We start from the raw sequence: 24183 nt of genomic DNA on the forward strand, positions 1-24183 counted from the left end.
CTCTAGGTGGTCACAAAGCACCGAGCTGATCTCCCTGTGCTATGCAGCTGCTTCCCACTAGCTATCTATTTTACGTTTGGTAGTGTATATATGTCCATGCCACTCTCTCACTTTGTCCCAGCTTACCCTTCCCCCTCCCCATATTCTCAAGTCCATTCTCTAGTAGGTCTGTGTCTTTATTCCCATCTTGCCACTAGGTTCTTCATGACCTTTTTTTTTTTTTTCCCTTAGATTCCATATATATGTGTTAGCATACTGTATTTGTTTTTCTCTTTCTGACTTACTTCACTCTGTATGATAGACTTTATAACAAATGGGTGTGGCTACAGCAGATGAATATGGTTAGGCATTTTCAGTACAGATCTTCCTTGACTTACAATGGGGTTATTTCAGGATAAACCCACTATAAGTTGAAAGTATTGTTAAGTAGAAAATGCATATAATACACCTAATTTACCAAACATCTTAGCTTAGCTTAGCCTACCTTAAAATGTACTCAGAACACTTCCATTAGCCTACAGTTGGGCAAAATCATCTAACGCAAAACCTGTTTTATAATAAAATGTCAACTATTTCACGTAATTTATTTATTTTTTTTCCACATCAACTATTGGAGTCCTTTTTAATTATCCAAATATTTTCAACATTTCTACCTAATTTGAAATGATGGCTGATACAGTATTACTATGAGCTATTTACAGCACTAATCAGAATTGGCAGTATGATATGATAGTTCTACCACTCACGTTTTTTTTTTCTTATTTATTTTATACATATTAGTGTATATGTGTCAATCCCAATCTCCCAATTCATCCCACCACCACCACCACCACCCCTGCTGCTTTCCCCCCTTGGTGTCCATACATTTGTTCTCTACATCTGTGTCTCTATTTCTGCCTTGCAAACCAGTTCATCTGTACCATTTTTCTAGATTCCACATATATGCATTAATATATGATATTTGTTTTTCTCTTTCTGACTTACTTCACTCTGTATGACAGTCTCTGTGTCCATCCATATCTCTACAAATGACCCAATTTCGTTCCTTTTTATGGCTGAGTAATGTTCCATTGTATATATGTACCACATCTTCTTTATCCATTTGTCTGTCGATGGGCATTTAGGTTGCTTCCATGACCTGGCTATTGTAAACAGTGCTGCAATGAACATTGGGGTGCCTGCGTCTTTTTGAACTATGGTTTTCTCTGGGTATATGTCCAGTAGTGAGATTGCTGGGTCATATGGTGATTCTGTTTTTAATTTTTTAAGGTACCTCCGTTCTGGTATCCATAGTGACTCTATCAATTTACATTCCCACCAATAGTGCAAGAGCGTTCCCTTTTCTCCACACCCTCTCCAGCATTTGTTGTTTGTAGATTTTCTGATGATGCCCATTCTAACTGGTGTGAGGGGATACCTCATGTAGTTTTGATTTGCATTTCTCTAATAATTAGTGATGTTGAGCAGTGTTTCATGTGCGTCTTGGCCATCTGTATGTCTTCTTTGGAGAAATGTCTATTTAGGTCTTCTGCTCATTTTTGGATTGGGTTGTTTGTTTTTTTAATATTGAGCTGCATGAGCTGTTTATATATTTTGGAGATTAATCCTTTGTCATCACTTTGTTGGCAAATATTTTCTCCCATTCTGAGGGTTGTCTTTTCATCTTGTTTGTAGTTTCCTTTGCTGTGCAAAAGCTTTTAAGTTTCATTAGGTCCCATTTGTTTATTTTTGCTTTTATTTCTCATGTAATTTATTGAATACTGTACTGAAACTGAAAAACAGAATGGTTGTATGGGCACAGAATGGTTGTGATCATATGTGTAAATACGTGGGTAAAAATGTGGGCTTGATCTTTTGCCCAGCATCACCAGAGAGTATTGTTAGCTCAGGGAAAAGATCAAAATTCAAAGTAAAGTTTCTACTGAATTCATATAGTTTTCATACAATCATAAAGTCTAAAACTGTAAGTCAAACCATTGTAAGTCAAGGACCATCTATATAAAGGTCTTTAAAAAATTATGCTAATGAATTACCTTTGTGCTAGAGATTTAAATGTCCCTACATGCTGGATCTGTGCTTAAATTTGTTTTCAAAGAAACAGCCCCTTAGGCCGGTCATTATCTTTTAGGGGATGGCATGTGTGGCAATTGGAAAACACTGGATAAAAAACACCCTAACTTTACTGAGAAAGGAATTAATCAAACTTTCTTATTTAAAAAGAAATTACTGACACCCTCTAAAATTTGGTTTAAAAATACAGCCAACATTTTAGATCAAATTCCAATAGAAATGGTAATTATTAGAATAATGGGTTTACAAATTCACATAATCTTGGTTTTTTTCTAGCCAATAAAGGCTAGACAAAGATCTCTTATAGATAAAAATGCTGAATATACTCTTCAGGTAATTAAACCCAACAATTTTGATCGTTCAAGATATCAAAACAATACTTAAAATAATGATCTTCTAATAGCTTTAAAAATCTACTTAATCTGTACCAAGAAATATAGAAAGGTTTACAAATCACATTAAACAAAGTGGTATCAGGTAGCACAATGGGAAAGTAGAAATTAAAAATATGACTGTACTACCCAAGGTAATCTACAGATTCAATGCAATCTCTATCAAATTACCAATGGCATTTTTCACAGATTTAGAACAAAAAAAACCTTAAAATTTGTATGGAGACAAAAAAGACCCCAAATAGCCAAAGCAATCTTAAGAAAGAAAAACAGAGCTGGAGGAATCAGGGTCCCTGACTTCAGACTATACTACAAAGTTACAGTTATCAAAACGGTATCGTACTTGCACAAAAACAGAAATATAGATCAATGGAACATGATAGAAAGCCCAGAAATAAACCTATGCACCTATGGTCAATTAATCTATGACAAAGGAGGCAATACTATACAATGGAGAAAAGACAGTCTCTTCAACTAATGATGCTGGGAAAACTGGACAGCTACATGTAAAACAAAATGAAATTAGAACATTCATTAACACCATACACAAAAATAAACTCAAAATGGACTAAAGACCTAAATGTAAGACTGGATATTATAAAACTCTTAGAGGAAAACATAGGCAGAACACTCTATGACATAAATCACAGCAAGCTCCTTTTTGACCCACCTCCTAGAGGAATGGAAATAAAAACAAAAATAAACAAATGGGACCTAATGAAACTTAAAAGCTTTTGCACAGCAAAGGAAACCATAAACAAGACCAAAAGACAACCCTCAGAATGGGAGAAAATATTTGCCAACAAAGTGATGACAAAGGATTAATCTCCAAAATATACAAACAGCTCATGGAGCTCAATGTTAAAAAAAAACAACCCAATTAAAAAATGGGCGGAAGACCTAAATAGACATTTCACCAAGGAAGACATACAGATCCAAGAGGCACATGAAAAACTGCTCAACATCACTAATCATTAGAGAAATGCAAATCAAAACTACAATGATGTATCACCTCACACCAGTCAGAATGGCCATCATCAAAAAATCTACAAACAATAAATGCTGGAGAGGGTGTGGAGAAAAGGGAACCCTCCTACACTGTTAGTGGGAATGTAAGTTAGTGCAGACACTGTGCAAAACACTATGACGGTTCCTCAGAAAACTAAAATAGAACTACCATATGATCGAGTAATCCCACTCCTGGGCATATATCCAGAGAAAAACATGGTTCTAAAGGATACATGCACCCCAATGTCCATTGCAGCGCTATTTACAATAGCCAAGACATGGAAGCAACCTAAATGTCTACTGACAGATGAATGAATAAAGAAGATGTGGTACATATATACAATGGAATATTACTCAGCCATTTAAAAAAATGAAATGTCATTTGAAGCAAAATGGATGGACCTGGAGATTATCATACTAAGTGAAGTAAGTCAGACAGAGAAAGACAAATATCATATGATACCACTTATAGGCAGACTCTAAAAAAATGAAACAAATGAACTTATTTACAAAACAGAAACAGACTCACAGACTTAGAGAACAAACTTATGGTTCCTGGGGGAGGAGGGGTGGGGGAGAGGGAAAAATTAGGAGCTTGGGATTAACATATACACAATACTATATATAAAATAGATAAACAAAAAGAACCTACTGTATAGCACAGGGAACTCTGCTCAATATTCTGTAATAACCTAAATGGGAAAGGAGTTTGAAAAAGAATAGATACCTGTATATGTATAACTGAATCACTCTGCTGTACATCTGAAACTAACACAACATTGTTAATCAACTATACTCTAATATAAAATAAAAAATTTTAAAATGAAAAAAAAGATAGACATCCTAAAGTAAATAAATAAATAAAATTTAAAGAAATATTAGGTTTTTATTTCTTAAATTGATTTTTGTTACAGACTGTAAGTTACAACTGTATTTACCAAGGAACAAAATATTGAACTAGGATTATAATCTCAGTAATGATAAACAAAGAAAAATTATAGAGTATTTACTTTACAGTGAAAATGGAACTACTGTAATTAAAGACAAAATTGAGAAATTTTCCTTTAGGATTAAACCATACATACTCTTTTATTTTTTCATTATTTTTATTATATTATTTTTTTATGGCGAGCACTGCTAGTAACCCCATGGCATTTTCTCCACACATCTTTCTTCCTAATAGAACCCCTCTTTGTTTAAAGTAGCAACATGACTGGTAATTACGTAGTTAATAGATCAGCCTCCTTTCCAGCTACAGAATATATGGTATTCTGGTCAATGAGCTGTAGATCATGTCCCTATGAAAGGCTTCCCTTTCTTTTTTTTTTTTTTTTTTAATTTATTTATTTATTCATTTATTTATGGCTGTGTTGGGTCTTCGTTTCTGTGCGAGGCCTTTCTCTAGTTGTGGCAAGCGGGGGCCACTCTTCATCGCGGTGCGCGGGCCTCTCACTATCGCGGCCTCTCTTGTTGCGGAGCACAGGCTCCAGACGCGCAGGCTCAGAGGCTTCCCTTTCTTGTTCACAAGATCAAAGCCCACTTAGAAAGGTCCATGCCTTTTTCCTTCCCCCTTTTTTTGCCTGAACTGTGGGCATAAGGCTTGGAGGTCCGACACCCAGCTTGTGACCATTAGGAAAAAAGTATAAGGGTAAAGGACTATACACACAGGATCACAGATCAGAAACATGAAAAGATCTTGGGTGCCTGATGACACTGCAGATAAATAAAGAATACCTCTAAGAGATTCAAATCTGAACAAAATGCTAAGTCACATTCCTCCACATTCACAATTAAAATAATTTGGTGATTTTGGTGTGGGGGATGAGGGAGAGGACACAGGTCACAAAAACGTGGTTTTCTTGTTTGGGTGACTGAGTTGCTTATTATGGTATTAGAGGTCAGGCACTATATTTTATTTTGTCTTGATTAATAGTTTTCTCATCATCCTCTTTTTCCCACCAGTAGTAAGTTCTTTGGGGCGGGATCTTTTTCTCTGTTATTCAACACCCCCCCACCTTTTTTTGCATCCAGCAGTCTGAGGGTAAGCATAAATCTCCATTTATTTATGGAAACATAAATATTTACTGAAGAAAGAAAGAAATAGAGAGGAGATAAGTATAGTCTGGGACACAGTTTATGATTTTTGGGGAATGGCAAGTTTGGAGCAGTACTAATATTAGTAGTTAACATTATTTCAGTACTTACAACATGTCAAAAATTGTACTAAGAGTTTTATATGCATTATTCTTCAAAAATAAAACAAAATATTATTAGGTAAATATTAGCATTATACCCATTTTTCAAGATGAGGAAATTGAGATAACAAGAAGTTAATTAACTTGTCTGAAGTAGAAGAGCCTGGATTCTAATTCAGTTGGTCCATTTCCAGAGCTCATATAGATCTCTATTCATTACTACCTCGCTTGGCTAAGGTAGGACACAGAAGCTAGAGATACATACACAGGACACTTAGAAGTCATTTTCCAGACAGAATTGGAATAAGGAAAATTTAAATCAGGCTTTGGACTGAGATGCCCTCAAGAAAGCTGGAACCAACTGTTGTCAGAAAGCTTCACAAGATGATTATATTCACCAGAATCCAGCATCTAGTTGTCAGATATGCAAGTTGAAATTTTAGATCTGATGGTGTTGCCATTGTTAATTTAGCTTAGGGAAGTTGACTCACTCATAAGAGACTAAATTATCAAATTCAGGATGCCAATTGACTCATTTGAAATGAGAAAGTTAACTGAAGGTGGGATAAACATCCATACCAGGCAAGGAGTGTTCATAAAAGGTCCTTAGAATAAAATAAGAACAAGGGAAGTTAGCCAAAATATGTGAGTGCTGAAAGGCACTAGGATCTTCTGTTACATTTCAATAGTGATAGACCTGCCAGGTGGATCTGGCTGAGTACCTTGATCTATGAATGGGCAAGGCCACTTTCTGCATCTTTCACCCATTTGCATGCTTGCTATGCTGTCTGATTTGAGTCCTTTTGGCTGAATCCTTCTGGTTTGAATCCTTCTTTCTTTAGACTTCAGTCAAAACTTGTTAACATGACTATTTTTACCCTAGTAGATGTCTTTATTTATGGTTAAGTCTGAAAGGGCAAACTTATTTGTTTCTCCAAGTTGTTCGTCTCTGCCTACCTCCCCTTCACCTATACAACTCACTGACTATTATCATCTGCTTCTTTTTAGTCACAGTTCAGGAGACAGTATACAAAACATGCTACCTCTACTTTAAGACTAACACCTCCATCTGTCCCTTTGTTTCCCATCCCTTCTTTTACTTTCAGGACCCTGATCATTTTCTGTTGTCTGTCCTCTCTTCTGCAGTTTCACCCTCAGCTTCACCAACTCATAAACATGATCAAATTTTTATCATAAAGAAGCCCTCAATTCCACGTTCCCTTTAAAAAAGAGCAGGGAGCTCTCCTTCAATCCCATGCTTCCTTTAAATATTTCTGCGCCTCCTCTAATCCACAGCCAATCTCCTTGACAGATCTGCATTTACTATTTCCACTTTCTTACTTCTGTGACTTGCCAATTCACAGAAATCTGACTTTGGCTCCCACTGCTTCAATAAATATACTTTGGCACACATCCCCTATAGCATTCCACTTGTCAAATTCAGTGACCTTTTTTTACATTACATCTTACTTGACCTCATCAACATTTGGCATTCTTGAACACTTCCTTTGTGAAGCTCTCATCTCTGTTGCCCCATGACACCATTTCTCCTAGTTTTCTTTCTACGTTTTCTTCTTAGTTTATTTTATTATTTTTTTATTACCTAATCTGCTTATTTTATTCAAATTTCACCACTTGTCCCAAGAGTATCCTTTATAGTAGAAGAAAATTTAGGCTCATGCATTGTATTCCGTTGTCATATCTCTTTAGTCTTCTTTAAGCTGGAATAGTTCCTGAGCCATCTTTTGTGTTTCATGACATTGCTGCCATTGCTACTTTTAGAGTACAGTCCTTTTTTTTTTTTTTTCTTTTTTTAAAGAAAGTCCCTCAATTTGGATTTGTCTGTTTCCTCATGATCAGACTCAGGTTATGAAATTTTGGCAGGAGTGCCATGGAAGTGCTACAGGGCTCTTAATGCAGCATATTAGGGGGCACATGGTGTGTGTTTGTCCCGTTCTATGATGTTCACTTTGAACATTTGGTGAAGGTGCTGCCTGTCTGTCATTTTTCTCTGAACAGTGCTGGTTCTTTTCCTCTGCATTACAAGGAGTCTTTTCTTTATGCTCATTCAGAAGAGCACTACATAACAGCGTGTTATCTTCCTGGTTTATTTTGTTTGTTCTTTTTCCTTTATCTCCCCCTTAAATGTATGTGTTCCTCAAGGCTTCATCATTGGCCCTTTGCGATCCACTATCTACACATTCTACCTCCATGATTATTCCCATTTCTGTGGCTTCAACCACCAATCATATCTCTCAAGCAGTTTCTCTTTTAGGTTCCAAATGCATATATTCAACTGCATGGTGGACATATTCATCAAAGGGCATCTCAATATTCCCCTTTCTCTCCTTGCTCACAATATCATTTGTCCAACCAAACTAGAAACCTGTGAATCATTGTGAACTTTTCTTCTATCTCCCCACTCCTCATTAAATTAGTGACAACAGCCAATCCTTTTAATGCTATTGCTATACTTTGGTAGGGTTGACTTTGTATTAGTCATAGGCAGCGAGGGAAATCCTGTTAAGTTTTCATTTTCATCTTATGACACCTTCTCTTAATGTTGTTGCAAAATCTCACAAAAGAGATTTTTAATATTTATTAGTATACTTTGTCCATAGACTTTCTCTATTGACAGAAAATATCTTCCCTATCTTCTTTTGTTGGGCATGGGTATACCTCCTCTTCAGTACTCTAAAGAAAATGCTGGGTAGAGCCAGGCAGAACTCACTATAGTCATTTCTTACTAACAAACAAACACATTAATATAAGAACTTCAGTATGGTTGCCAGATGAAATACAGTACACCAGCTAAATTTGACTTTCAGATAAACAACAAAAATATTTTATTGTAAGCATATTCCATGCAGTATTAGGACATATTTATACTAAAAAAAATTCATTGTTTATCTGAAATTCAAATTTAACTGGGCATTAACTAAATCTGACAACTCTAAGCTCCTTGACTTCCAAATCTATACCCTCTGGGATGCAGGATAAAGTAAAGTCTAGAGGCCTAAAGCTACTAGGTGGTCATTATTGTCACAACCTGTCACAACCAAAGAAATACTGACAGCATCTCCAATCTCTACCATCTTGGGATTTATATCACTTACCCTGGGGCCTGTGAGACCCCCAGCTATTCATTATGACCATACCACATTTCCCATTTCCACTGCAGGAATGTGTCCAGATCAGGATCGTGAAGCCCAACTGTTTTTCCTGCCAAAGAATTGCCATCTTGTGGAATTAAACCCTACCTCTCAATATCTCGTTTCATTAGGTATTCCTCCCCCGCGACGCACACATTTTTCTTTTTTTTTTCGGCCACTGGGTACTGCTTCCTCTTTTCCTTAGTTCTGATTGTATTTACAAACAACAAGAGTTTGGGTTGTTCCCTTGAACCATGCAACTCCTCAAGAAATGTACCCAGATGTTTCTTTTCCCGCAAGTCTCTTTATACAGCACGTTGAGGTTACTCTCCTATGCACGCTAGGCATGATCCGTCCTAATGAGCTGTTACATCAGTCATTATATAAATTGCAGTCACTGCAAATCCTCCCATACTCATATTCTAGGACATTAGGCAGAACTTCATGGAAACACCAGTTTGATTGGTGTTGAGTTCACACATAGAATTCTTCCTGAAAGGCTACTTGAGTTCTTTCATGGGTCTTAAAATAGCCTCTGACCCCCACCCTCACAATGTTTTCCTCTCTTCCAGAAAGAGCCCACATTTCTAAAGAAAAAAGTAGGCATAATTATGGAGCCAAGATTAAAAACAATTCTGTGGTCATACTCCATTAAGATTTTTGAACTTTTTCATTGACATAGTGGTGCCTAAGTCTGGTTCTTCAACTGGATAATTTAGTCCCAAAATCTGTTCTCTCAAAAAGTATAATTCCAATTTAAGAAGTATCCACATTATCCTCTCAGCTATCACTCCAAGAGCTATCATGATTGATTCTGGACCCACTTTTACCATTATCCCACAAATTGTACAGTCCTGCTAAAATTGCATTGTGGGGTCAGATATAATATACCACTATTAATCTATAGTAAACTGGGTTGTGCGCAGGAGAGCTCAAATTCTGAACGAGTTCCCCACTCGCCCCTCCCTCCCAAAAAGTTGTGCTTAAAAGTTGTGACCTTCAAGAGAAATACAGCCTAATGTTTGCTTAGGTGTCTCAAACATTTATGAAAATTCAAGCCTGCGATTCATGAAAACTAATGAAAATAATTGATCTTTTTCCTCTTCTTTACATTCTTGAATACCTTCCTACCCTACCTTCCCAGAATAATTTTCTCTTCTATTATCACAGTCTCAAATCCCCACTATATTAGTACTTCTCATCTCTTGCTTTTCTACTGTTTGAACTATGCCTTCCCTCCCCACCACTCAACACACAGCCTTGGAAGAAGAGCTTTTCTTTCACTGTGATTGCTTTTCCTCAGTGAGAACATGTATGGAGAGATGTTTGCTTCAGACATCAGGGGGTGAAGATGAAGCTAAGTGGGTGGTGTCCAAATGCTCTGCTGGTAATTGTAGGGGGAGGCTGAGAAGCTCCACATGTTAAAATTTTGTACCTTCAGTCAGATCTTAATCCTGGCTTTCCAGTAAGTGCTAACTGAATCATAAATCTGAATTTTCAGGACAATAGAAGGGACCCAGGCTGGGAGAACTCTGTGAGGTCTTGTAGGGCTGATGAAGGATCTTTATTGAAATATTATAAGTGAAGAAGAATCTAGGCCTTATTATTCATGTCTCACCAGAGGCAATTATCTGAGCAATTGGAGATCCGGAACCATGCAAAGCTTAGGAGATGAAGGTCCAGGATAAGGACACATTCAGGCTGTGTCAGGAAGGGAAAATCAGATGGTCTCCAAAATGGAACTTTGGTCGTGAACTGGGGCAAAGGTTTTGTTTATTAATTTATTTAGTTAGTTAGCTAGTTAATTCTAAATATAGACCAGGTACTTTACTGAGAGGTTGACACATAATTTCTCATCTAGTCATTACATCACTGTATGTATTCCTATTATGTACTAAGCCTCAGAGAGAATTACTACATTGAACTGGGTATCACAGTGAGAAAATGGCAACACAGGTATTTGAACTTACATCTGTCTGATTGCAAGACCAAGCTAAACCTTGTCTACTTGGGAATACACTGTTCCATCATTGCCCTACCTAGGATACTTTCTTGCCTATCAGGATGGAGTGACAGGGGTGAAAGCCTAACTTAGATACACTCTCTCATTTCCCTACCATCAGAATTTCTGGTATAATGTTTCTTTCTTTTTTTTTTTAATTTTGGGAATTTTTTTTCCATTTTTGGATCATGAAAAAATAAAAATGGTACAAATTTAAAGACAAAGTAAAAATTTTGAAGTACTGAGATTTATAAGGTTGGAAGATATGACATACAAGAGGAAAAAATGAGTCAAAAATCTATAAATAACTCCTAATATTAATATATTATATTGTATTGATGAAAGGGTATAAAAGAGGATTCAATTTATTTCTAATTTTCCAAAATAATTTTGCAAGCTGAAATAATAATGTAATAAAATTAGCATCAGATATTGATATATTTTGATTCCTCATTGAGTTGGATTTAACAAAGATTGAAGAAAATCATAGAAAATTCTAGATACCTGAATCATAGAAGTTTCAAGTAGGCATATGTACATGATATCTAACTTACTGTAAAATAATATTAGATGCAGTTTGCTGAGGGCCCACTCTGTGCCTGACACCAGGTTGGGACACAACATGTATTGATTATATCAGTTAATCAATACAGTAATTCTGTTAAGGTGGGTATTATTACCCTCATTTTTCAAATGAGGAAACAGAAACTCAAGTTACTTATCTAAGATCACACAGCTAAATATTGGCTGGACTGTTAAGCTAGGGTTGCTTGACTCCAAAGCTCCTTTCTTTTCTACTACACCCTACTCTTTCTAGACCAACCCTGTCATGGTGCAGAGGAGGACATATACTCAAGTATTCTTAGAGTGGTTATTTACTACACCTAACTCCACAAACAGACCAACAGAAATTTTAAATTAATATGAAGCATAGATTTATTCAACATTTTAACATTAAATTCAGAGCAGTTCTAATTATGAATATCTTGAGCCAAATTCTTGGGAATTGTATTATAATGCTGAGTAGTCAAAGCATCAAAGTTGGAGAAAATTAAGATGGCAAATCATTTAAAAATACTCTGTGTTTCTTTTTCTTAAAAATAAATTTATTTATTTATTTATTTGTTTTTGGCTGCATTGGGTCTTCATGGCTGCACGTGGGCTTTCTCTAGCTGCGGCGAGCGGGGCTACTCTTCGTTGTGGTGCACGGGCTTCTCATTGCAGTGGCTTCTCTTGTTGTGGAGCACGGGCTCTAGGTGCGCAGGCTTTAGTAGTTGTGGTGCACGGGCTTAATTGCTGCACGGCATGTGGGATATTCCTGGACCAGGGCTCGAACCCATGTTTCTTTTTAAGACTGAAAAAAAAAAAAAAAAATCTGGTTCCTTTTTAACAGTTAGTAGCTCCTGACACCAAGTGGTCACTCTATGTACTGCTCTTAACAATTTTTCCTATCAGGAGAAAAATTGCCCTATCAGGAGAAAAAACAAAAAAACAAACAAAAAAACGATAAAATGAATGCATTTTGTGAGATGCCTTATTTCATTTGTTGCCATTAAACTATTTAAGAACTGGAGATTGTGGGTAGAGATACCAGTGGGTGATTATCCAGTTCTTCATGTCTGGGACTTCCCTGGTGAAGCAGTGGTTAGGAATCTGCTGCCAATGAAGGGGACATTGGTTCGATCCCTGGTCCAGGAAGATCTCACATGCTGCAGAGCAACAAAGCCCCGTGTGCCACAACTACTGAGCCTGTGCTCTAGAGCCCATGAGCCACAACTACTGAAGCCTGCATGCCTAGAGTCCGTGCTCCACAACAAGAGAAGCCACCACGATGAGAAGCCCAGGCATCGCAACGAAGAGTAGCCCCTGCTCACTGCAACTTGAGAAAGCCCGTGCGCAGCAACGAAGACCCAACGCAGACAAAAAATTAAAAAAAAAAAAGTTCTTCATGTCTGTACTTTAAACATTTATTCCCAGTTTTGTTGCTGATGTGGATATGTGTGTTAGATTCTTGATAGCGAGCCAAGGGTTTGTACCATCTCTACTGAGCAAGCTAACAAGCATTACAGCATAGATACCATGGCAATTAAGAAAAACTGGCTCAGATGAACTTAGGCCCATCCACCTTCTTCAGCCTCTAGCAACTGGATGGCTGAGATTTCTTCTATCTGCAGTCTAGCACTTACCTTATAGCAGCATATACAGGACATCACTGGTGTCATCTCAGCCACTAGCTGATGCTCCCACAGCTGGGCACTGTCAATGCCTCCACAACCACACCTAATGCCTTGAAACCTTCCTAGTGCCAACAAACCCCCTGTTCTTGAACTGCAGATGCAGCAGAAGCTATGATTTCTTACCCACAAAAGCTGGAAGCATGTTCTTCTTTTTTATGCAACACTCTGTCTCATGAACAACAAAGTGCTGTCCTCTACTCCAATGTCTAACAGAACTTTGGATGAAACAGGCCCTTGAAGTCCACCACCAGACATGCCTAACTTCCAGCAGATGTCACTTAGCTGTAAGTTAATGTCTCTCTTAAATTCTTAACCTGTACTCTAGGTTTCAAAACTTAATCATTTGCTGTTGTAATTTGTGTAATTTGCAATTACACAACTATTCTACAGATGCAAGGCATGGCTCTGTGTTTTCCTGGGGTGCTAATCAAAATGTAAGGTAAAGCTCCTTACATTATTATTATGAGTCTAATATTATGAGTATAAATTTAATGTTCCAATTATTTGATCTTGTTTCTGTCAGGCGTGAGCCATGTCTGCAAACATTCTCTTCAGCCTTAGAGGTTCAGGAAGTACACAGATACAGCTCAGGTTGACAAACCTCGAACTAGAAGACCACTAGGGGAAGGGAAAAGATGTAAACATTTTCATTTTAAAAATTATGTCACAGATAATGTTTTATTGCATACACAATTTTTCACTGACAAGAGGAAGTTTTTGGAGTTATATATAATTTTAAATGAAATTATGCTTTTATATTTTTCCCTCTGACTGAAGTAAATCAGAACTCATCATATATATATTTCAGATATATTTCTTTTTGCTAAAACTTTTCAAAAATGTCACATAAATATATTACAATGCTTTTCTGTATAAAGGGGGGGTATTTCTGAGTGCTTTCTTGATTGATTAATGTCATGAAGACTATCCATATAAGTGAGCTTTCATAAGTTCTAGGAAACCCAGTCAACGACAAGAGTAGCTCAAATGCATTACAACTGTGAGTCATAATACTGATGTAAATGTTCTATATGGAACAGTCAGCACTAGGTTGAGTTATATTTTAATATTTCAAAAATATTTGTTGAAAAGATGACTTTGGCTTATGTTATATTCCAGGAAGAAATTCAAATAAGTTTGCATTTCCCCTTTTCCTGGAAAAAGGTGTTAATGTGTTATAGAATTATAAAAGAGAAAAGTAAGCAAATAAAAGTTTGTTAGAAAACCTGAGACTTTTTAAAATAAAAATGCATTCATGGTAGAGTATGGAAATGGAAAAATAGTAACTTTACAGTGGAAACCATAGCAGACACCACCTTAACCAAATGATGAAGTGTAACATTAATATCATGTTGCATGGATATCATATCTCCCCTGCTAGTACATGAGAAAAGCACTTCACTTCTGTGGCATTTTTTCCAAAACCCAAAGCCCGAGTATAATCATGAGAAAAATATCAGACAAACACAAATTGAGGGACATTGTAAAATATTTGACTACTTCCTCAAAACTGTCAAGGTTGTGAAAGATAGGGAAAGGTTGAGAAACTGTCACAGAACAGAAGAGACTATGGGGATATGACAACTAAATGCAATGTGGTACCTTGGATTAGATCCTGGAACAGAAAGAGGAAAACTATTGAAAAATCAAATAAATCTTGAATTCAGTTAGTAGTAGTTAAAAAAAGGCATCCCTGAGCCACAAAACAAATGAACAACATGCTCGAAGTGGCTTTTTCAATTGTGATAGGTTATACTGCATTATTCACACTCTGTATCAAAACCCTGCAGAGAATTGTGACAACGTTGCTCAAATCAAAGGACTTTCTTAAAATAGGTAATTAGATCTTCTCTGCTACAGACTTACTCCTCTGCCATTTTCCCTTTATATGAGTGCTGGAATATGGACATTTTCACATATTCAAGCATTCCTGGGAAGCAATAAGAGATTTCAGTTCTGTGTAACTGTCTAAATAGCACACCATTAATCTAAGACATAAGTGGGGGGCAGTGCGGCTCGTATGATTTGGTAACGAAAATAGTGCATTTAATTTTTGAACATGATGAGGTTTAGGGACCTAGGACACCAATTACAGTTGTGGCCTGGAGCTCAAGAGACAGAGCTGCCAGGTGGTAGAGATGACAGATTTGCGAGTCATCAGCCAGGAGTGTAGGTGGGTCTCCCAGGGCAAGTGAGGGCAGAGAGAAGAGAAGGCAACAGAGAGAATTCCTTTCAATCAACCCGTTTCTCTCATCAACGTCATGTGCACACAGTCACAAAACTCAACCAAGTAAGTTAGCTGACATCATTTTTCTAGCCTATATGTCTATGATAATTTCAACTTCAAGGAGCACGCTGCACAATACTGATACCTGTAGTCACATGGAAATTTTAAGCAATCATACAGACTACTAACTCTTTCAGCAAGCTAGAGATATTCCAGTCTAAATTTTATTTCACTCTTTGGCTTCAGTGCTCAATCTGACAGCTGTTGGTACAGGTGAAATTAAAAGGCAAAAAATTATCCACAGATTCACACAGGCCTTGAAATCGACCTGGGAGGGCCAAAATGAGAGAAGTTTTTCTGGCATTTATATCTGGAAGAAATCGTTTTTGTTTTTTTTTTTTTTTACTGTTTGGTAATTGTCAAATTACAAATTATTACAATTCTATATAAAATAGACTCTTATGTTTAAATCCATCCTGAAGAAGAAAGAAGATCCTTAAAGTCACAAGTGTTTGCCCACATAAATTTTCCAAGCTTTCAGAAAAGACTTTCCTGTAAATCATTTTAGATTTTTACAGGGGCCTGGACGCTTTAAACAAAACTTAATGGTGCCTTACTAAAAGTCCAGATATGGGTTTTGGTGTTTGCACTGCACTCTTTTCTATGATCTCACTTTGCTTACATCCAGCAAGTTTCCTGTAAGAGCTCTTTGAGGTGGCTCTGCATTGTCCAGCTTGGAGGCCAGAGTGATCGGTCAATTGCTAGGAAGCTGGACTTTTGCCAAAAGTATTTAGGTTGGGAATTACTGTAATTTACCAGCAGGTAGAATCTCCCGAAGGTGAAGGTGAATTTAATATCAGAAAATGGAAGTTACACAGAAAGACGTGGAAGAGTTACACAGAAAGACGTGGAAGAGGAGGCAGCCTATCTGAAAAATACTTATCTTGATGAGATTACAAGAACTAAGAGGAAATTTTGCAGCAGATTAGTATTTCCCACTTCCTTTTTGTTGGGCTCTCAAATCTAATAACCATTTTTGAAGTGTTGAAAAGAGCATCTGGAAAAATACTGCCTTGGGCATTTGGGAAAGAGAGATCTAGGAAAAGAAAATATTTTAGGAGAGGTCCAATGTGACTTGGAAAATAATTCAGGCACCAGCGTTTGGCCTAAAATGAGAGAAAGGATGGCTTTAGATGGCAAAGCTGGTCTCAAGAAACTTATAGCTATTCCTCCCTGCAGCCGATCACCATCCTACAACTCCTGCCTAGGGCCCAGAATCTACCACTCTTGGGATCTCACTTTCTCCCAGTCCACATAGTCATGCTGCTGACTGTTGTTATTGCTTTTCTGTATAGTATGACAAATATCTATTTCTGTGGTTAGTTCCCACATTAGACTATGAGCGCCTCTCATCCTGGCAACTTCCATTCCTGGAGCATTTACGGATTCTCACAGTCACCCTAGGAGGTAGCTAAAACTCTCTCTTTTATTTACTTTTTTACATGTTTCCTCCTCTCCTCTCTTCACCTAACTGTAGGTACTACTAGTGCCAAGATCATATCTCTTTCGTTCACTGCTGTATTCCCAGGGCCTAGAATGGTTTAACATTCAGTAAATGTCCAGTAAACACTGATTAAATGAAGAATGGACATAGAATCATTAACCCCATTTCTTATAAGATCTTATGACAGATAAGTGGCAAAGAAAGATTTGAACCCAGTTCTGCCTGACTTCAAATGTCATCTGTGCTTAACTTCTGTATTGATTAATGACTAAAACCTACTCACTATCCCAAAGCCATCACCAATCAATCAAATAATCAAAATCAATCAACCTCATATAATACACAGGCACATAGGCAGAGAAGAAGTTGTAACTGGCACAGCACACATTGGTATAACTTCCATATCTCCACTCTGACAAGTCCCAAGATCTGAAATGCTGAGACTGCTTAGGGCCTCCTCTTAATAACAAATATTTCTTGAATGCTTAATATGTACCAGAATTATTTTAAGAGTTTGAGGTATTTTCTTATATAATTCTTACTACACAATCGGAGGAAAACACTATTATTATTATAGATGATACATCTGAACACAGAGAGTTTAAATAATTGTACTACCTCACATACTGAGAGGGGTATAGCTAACATCTGAACCCACACAATGTCTTGTGATCATGCCCTTAACCATGATATACTGCCTTTCTAAGAACTTGACATATTGATAGGGTCAGGGGGAATAGTTAGCAAAGTAGCCAGCTGTGTCTTTGCAAGCACTAGTTTTTGTTTTCAGTGCCAAAAACAATCTTGAAATTGTAGGTGCTTGTTAAATATTTATGGAATTAATGGGTGAGTAAATCTGATTAGCTAATGTTTCTAAGATCATTAACCTAAGAGGATGGGATTCAGGGGAAAGGTGGGAAGTCTTGAGCTTTGAACAATACTCAAGATAGTGAGAGCTAAAGGAAGACATGTTAGAAGACAGCATGGGAGGATGAGGGAGGCTCTTAAAAAGGATAAATGGGTAAATAAACGAGGTCAGAACGACAGCTACAATATTCAGCTTTACTAATGATGTCCCTGTAATGAACATTTATAAATGCATCTAAGACCAGCCTGGTGGCAAAAACATTATCAATGAATCCAACTTGCTTTAGTTCTCCAGCCCATGACAGATGTGACAACTGATCTCCTTCAAGGCAACTTCACTACTTCATGGCAACTTCCCATCCTTTCAAAAAGTATGCTGAACATATAATTTACTGTTCACACATGACATATAGTCACCCATTAGTAAGCATCCTTTGAGTGTCTATGAGTCACCATGTTAGGTGTTTATAGCAATAGGCCAGATTTGAGAAGATGCATACCTTCAGTCTGGCTGTTAATTTGAGAAAAGAAAGGAAAGGATGGTGGCAGGAAATATTAGTAAAGAAAATCTCCTCAATAGAATTTGATGACTGACAAGATATAAGGTGAGAGAAAACAAAGTCAATGAGTTAGAATTGACTCAAAACAATGATGGTTAAACATCAATAAAAAGTCAAAAAGGAGATCTGGCTGAGGGAAGGGCAGTAGTGAGAAAAGATAATGAATTCAGTTTTCAAAATATTAGACATTTGGAGATGAAATGACATCCAGATAGAAATATCTAAATACTACTTAAATTGTGAAAATGACTATACTACCCAAAGCAATCTACAGATTCAATGCAATTCCTATCAAATTACCAATGGCATTCTTCACAGAATTAGAACAAAAAGTTATACAATTTGTATGGAAACACAAAAGACCCCGAAGAGCCAAAGCAATCTTGAGAAAGAAAAACGGAGCTAGAGGAATCATCCTCCCTGACTTCAGACTATACTACAAAGCTACAGTCATCAAGAACAGGATAGAAAGCCCAGAGATAAACCCATGCTCAGATGGTCACCTTATTTTGGATAAAGGAGGCAAGAGTATAAAATGGAGAAAAGACAGCCTCTTCAATAAGTGGTGCTGGGAAAACTGGACAGCTACGTGTAAAAGAATGAAATTAGGACACTCCCTAACACCATAAACAAAAATAAACTCAAAATGGATTAAAGACCTAAATGTAAGGGCACACACTATAAAACTCTTAGAGGAAAACATAGGCAGAGCACTCTATGACATAAATCACAGCAAGATCCTTTTTGACCCACCTCCTAGAGAAATGGAAATAAAAACAAAAATAAACAAATGGGACCTAATGAAACTTAAAAGGTTTTGCACAGCAAAGGAAACCATAAACAAGACGAAAAGACAGCCCTCAGAATGGGAGAAAATATTTGCAAATGAAGCAACTGACAAAGGATTAATCTCCAAAATTTACAAGCAGCTCATGCAGCTCAATAACAAAAAAAACAAACAAACCAATCCAAAAATGGGCAGAAGACCTAAATAGACATTTTTCCAAAGAAGATATACAGATTGCCAACAAACACTTGAAAGAATGCTCTACATCATTAATCATTAGAGAAATGCAAATCAAAACTACAATGAGATATCATCTCACACCAGTCAGAATGGCCATCATCAAATAATCTACAAACAATAAATGCTGGAGAGGGTGTGGAGAAAAGGGAACCGTCTTGCACTGTTGGTGGGAATGTAAATTGATACAGCCACTATGGAGAACAGTATGGAGGTTCCGTAAAAAACTAAAAATAGAACTACCATACGACCCAGCAATCCCAATACTGGACACATACCCTGAGAAAACCATAATTCAAAAAGAGACATGCACCACAATATTCACTGCAGCACTCTTTACAATAGCCAGGACATGGAAGCAACCTAAGTGTCCATTGACAGACGAATGGATAAAGATGTGGCAATATATACAATGAAATATTACTCAGCCATAAAAAGAAACGAAATTGAGTTATTTGTAGTGAGGTAGATGGACCTAGAGTCTGTCATACAGAGTGAAGTAAGTCAGAAAGAGAAAAACAAATACCGTATGCTAACACATATATATGGAATCTAAAAAAACAACAAAAAAAAATGGTTATGAAGAACCTAGGGGCAGGACGGGAATAAAGACACAGACCTACTAGAGAATGGACTTGAGGACGTGGGGAGGGGGAAGGGTAAGCTGGGACAAAGTGAGAGAGTGGCATGGACATATATATACTACCAAATGTGAAATAGATAGCTAGTGGGAAGCAGCCGCATAGCACAGGGAGATCAGCTTGGTGCTTTGTGACCACCTAGAGGGGTGGGATAGGGAGGATGGGAGGGAGGGAGAAACAAGAGGGAAGAGATATGGGGATATATGTATATGTATAGCTGATTCACTTTGTTATAAAGCAGAAACTAACACACCATTGTAAAGCAATTATACTCCAATAAAGATGTTAATAAATAAAAAAATAAATAAATAAATACTACTTAAAATAATGTAGAGTCCTCTCCATGTAGGGATTGGAGAAATTTTGTGAGAATTCATTCATCTATCCCTTATTTATGGATTCCAATATTCCTTGCACTAGGCTAGAAACTCGGGATACAAAGAAGAATGATTAGATTTACACTCTCCCAAGGAAAGCCCTGATGAACCCAAGTAGCTGTAGAAAAAGACTTGGAAAAAATTATGGCACAATGAAGAAATTAATGTTCAAAGCTCAATAGAAGAAGAAGAAAGGAGGAAGTTTCAGAGACATCATGAATAATACGACCATCGAAGGATGGAAGTAAGTCACTGTGTTAAGACAAATGTGCCACACTAGAGGTGTGGCATTTCTCTGAATTCAGAGAAAAGATGATGGCAAAAAGGAAATGGTAATCAACCTCACCTGTGGAAAGCAGGAGAGACTCTGGCAATGCTACATAGAGAATGAGTTAATTAAAATTTTATTCATAGACTTTTTCTATTTTGTTCATTACAGTATTCTCTGCAGTGAATATTATGCAAATATATGATTGAATTTTTATGTGTTGACCTGGAAATATGACCACGATTTTAAATGGTAAAAGCAAGGGATTGAATGTGTCAAGAACCATCACCAAATTCTTTAAAGAATGGATTAGGGGCTTTGTTGGCCATTTGCCACATTACAATGTTTTCTTCATCTGAGAAGATATAGACTTGCTAAACTGTCACTGAAAGAGCATGATATAGTAAGATACAGGCTGGTCTACTTCCAAATGGTAATTCATGTATAATATAACAAGTGGAATGAAATAGAACCTGGGAACTTCTCTAGCTTTTATATCTATCTTGCATTAAGTCATGAGGCATTGGTACATGCTTGCTACTTAATGCTAATCTTTATCACAGATTAAAGGGAAACCCATTGCTCAATGCTCTCATGAGAAATTTTGTGATTGGCTAATATCACCATCAATTATCTGGGAATAAAGAGGGAGAAAGTCACCTCGAAAGAGAGAACAGGTTCAATTCACAGGTTTAATTATAGCAAAACTATATCTTCTTGTATCATAGACTTTGGGGGTTAGGAGTAAAGAATGATCCTCAAATTATTGATTATGATTTTGAGATGCTGATTCTAAAATTCTTATGAAGGACAAAAGTCCAAGAAAAGCCAAGGCCCTCTTAAGGAAAAGGGCCATTAGTGGAGGGGGATTTTCTCTTTAGATACTGAGTTTGTATAAAGCTGTAATAACTAGGAGAGTGCAATTTTGGCACAGAAAAAGCAAATTCTATTACCAAGGTAATAGAATAGAGAGCTTAGAAATAGACCAACATCTGTGGAAACTTGATAAATGCAGAGGTAGCATTGCAGACTCTGAGAAAAGGAGGATCTACTTAATAAATAATACTGGAAAAACTTATTAGCACAAAAAAGATTACTTTAAAGTATTTTTAATTTTACATACAATGTAAGACTTAATTATTCCTCTAAAAAATAAAACAGAACCAAAATTTCCTTTGACCCTTCTATCCCCGGTGCTAGCGCTTATGCTCCCTATCCTTAGGCAATAACAATAACTAACATTTGTTTAATTTGAAGTGGAAATTTGACTGAGACATCATGAGACAAAAGGTATCACATGTCAAAGGAGGTGCTGGACCACATGCAAAATTTGTAAACAAAGTATCAAGAAACAAGTTACATGACTCTTATCCCTTCATTCACATCAATGGCATAACAGTATTCACAGTTAGAAATTAGAATGGGGAGGTTTCTTTGGACAGTGCTGCATATTGAGTACTAAGGAAGAGGGTTGAAGGGTACTGTCCCCTGAAGTCCAAGAAAAGGGGTCTGAGAATCTTAATATGTGTCACATGCAATGCAAAGACCACAATGGACAGCGGTCTGAGTGACACCTGGAAAATCCAATGGCAATGGCTGTCTAGCTGCTTTGACAATGAAAGGAAAAGAGATCAGACAGGACTCCCAGAATTTTCTGGGGGTAGGAAATATGTGTTTCCTAAGGACCCAATATGTGTCACATGTAAGAGAGAGCTGTTCTGAAGTCATTATCTTCATTCCTATCAGATTAACAGAACTCATAGAAAGAAGCAAGAAATATCTTTGGGCTGAAAAATAAGTAAGCAACCAGCAAGAAAAGGGATGCTTTTGTTTTCGTCAAGCAGGATTCTTTTAGGAGATTCCCAGCAAGGGTGTTCTCTGGAGAACAAACATAAGTACCAACAAGAGAAAGATTCCGCTTTAAACATCTGCCAAGTCCAGCATGCACTGATACTGGACTAATACGACAGTACCCTCCAAGTGGGAACTTCTTTGTGCCTTGTTCGTCTTCTCCCTTCCCCCACTGCTGTTAGCAAGAAGAGATTAAAGTTGAAGGTTAATTGAGGAAAGGAATAAAAAAAAACAACTGACCAAATGATTACCTTCTCAACCACAGGCTTCCTTTCTGCCATGGAAATGAACTGAGAAGGGGAAGAGGGGGAGATATTTTAACTTTAAAGCAAGATTGAAGTTTTGGCTATCATGTGGACTGAATGTGTTGATATGAACCTGAGATTGCATTTTATCATTAGAGAACTGTTTCTGGTACCTAAACATTACTAGAAAAATCATGGTGCCTGATGCAATTTCCATACAGAGACAGAAGAAAACTAGACCTACAGAATGGATGTAATGGGAGATAGTGGGAGAGACAAATGGCATAGCTGTATGATTACATCCCACAAGTGATGCTATTAAATGTAATGATTGGAACTGATTTAATCCTGAAAATAATCTTATAGGAGAGGTCTTATTATTATTCTCACTTAGCAGAAGAGTAAGACTCATACAGAGGTTAAACAACTTATTTAAGTAGATTCAAGAAGTAATTAATGGAGCAGGATTACTTCTTTACTCTTACAACAGGGGATGAAAGTGGCTTCAGGATAAAGAGAGAGTAGAAAGAAAGTTTGGAGAGTATGTGATAAAGGAGCATTTCCTCTCTTGAAGGAAGGTGGTGTACTTGAGAGTAGAAAGATGGCAGAGTCTCTTCAGCATGGGAGAAAATACCCCCACTCTTAGTTGCCTAGAAAATCAAGCCAAGCCCTAAGAGGATTACTATGTTTCCTTGAGGCCGGAATTAGCCAAAAATGCAAGAAAAGGCATATATGCATTGTTCTTTTTCTGAACTTTCTTATATATACCATTGAATTATTCACTTATTCTTACATTATATCGTGTTTTAATTAACATAGCTTTAGAATATGTTTTCTGATCAGGTGGGGCAATTTCAGTCTCTTTGATCTCCTGTTTCTAACTTGGTATGGCTGTTGTTATACATGTATTCTTCCAGGTAAATTTTAGAATTAATTTGCCATGGTCCATTAAAAATCCTGGATTTTAATTGTGATTATAGATTAATTTGAGAGTGAATTGACATCTTTAGAATACTAATTCTACCTACCCATGAACAGACATCATTTTTATTAGTACCTCTTGATTGGCCTTCAGTAAAGTCTTACAGTTTTTCCCATAAAGGTCTTGCAAATTTCTTGACCGATTAATTACTAAGTTTCTATAGTTTTAGTTAATACCTTCTTCTAATACGTCTTCCAGCACATTATGTTTGTAATGAAAGAACTACTGATTTTCATTTTGATATTATAGTCTATGTTTTATCCATTATTTTATATCTTATTCACTTATCTAAGTGATTATCTTATTAGTACTAATGGTCTGTCATGACTCTCTCTGTTTATCTATGGAGATAGATATTCATTGGTGAAAAGGAGAGAAATGTGAACATAGCTTTTTATCATGGCAAAGATGTGGAAATTTTCAGGTGGGCAAATTCTAAATATTGAATCAGTATTTTAATATTACATTAATATTTTTACTATTTTCTAAGTTGTTTTATTTATTGGGGTATATGTGGGAAATGTGAAATAGATATTTGCTAAGTTTCTGTCATTACCCATGTACTGGGCTAGACATGTTAT

The sequence above is a fragment of the Balaenoptera acutorostrata genome, chromosome 17 (genome assembly GCF_949987535.1).
Source record: "Balaenoptera acutorostrata chromosome 17, mBalAcu1.1, whole genome shotgun sequence".
Classification (NCBI taxonomy): domain Eukaryota; kingdom Metazoa; phylum Chordata; class Mammalia; order Artiodactyla; family Balaenopteridae; genus Balaenoptera; species Balaenoptera acutorostrata.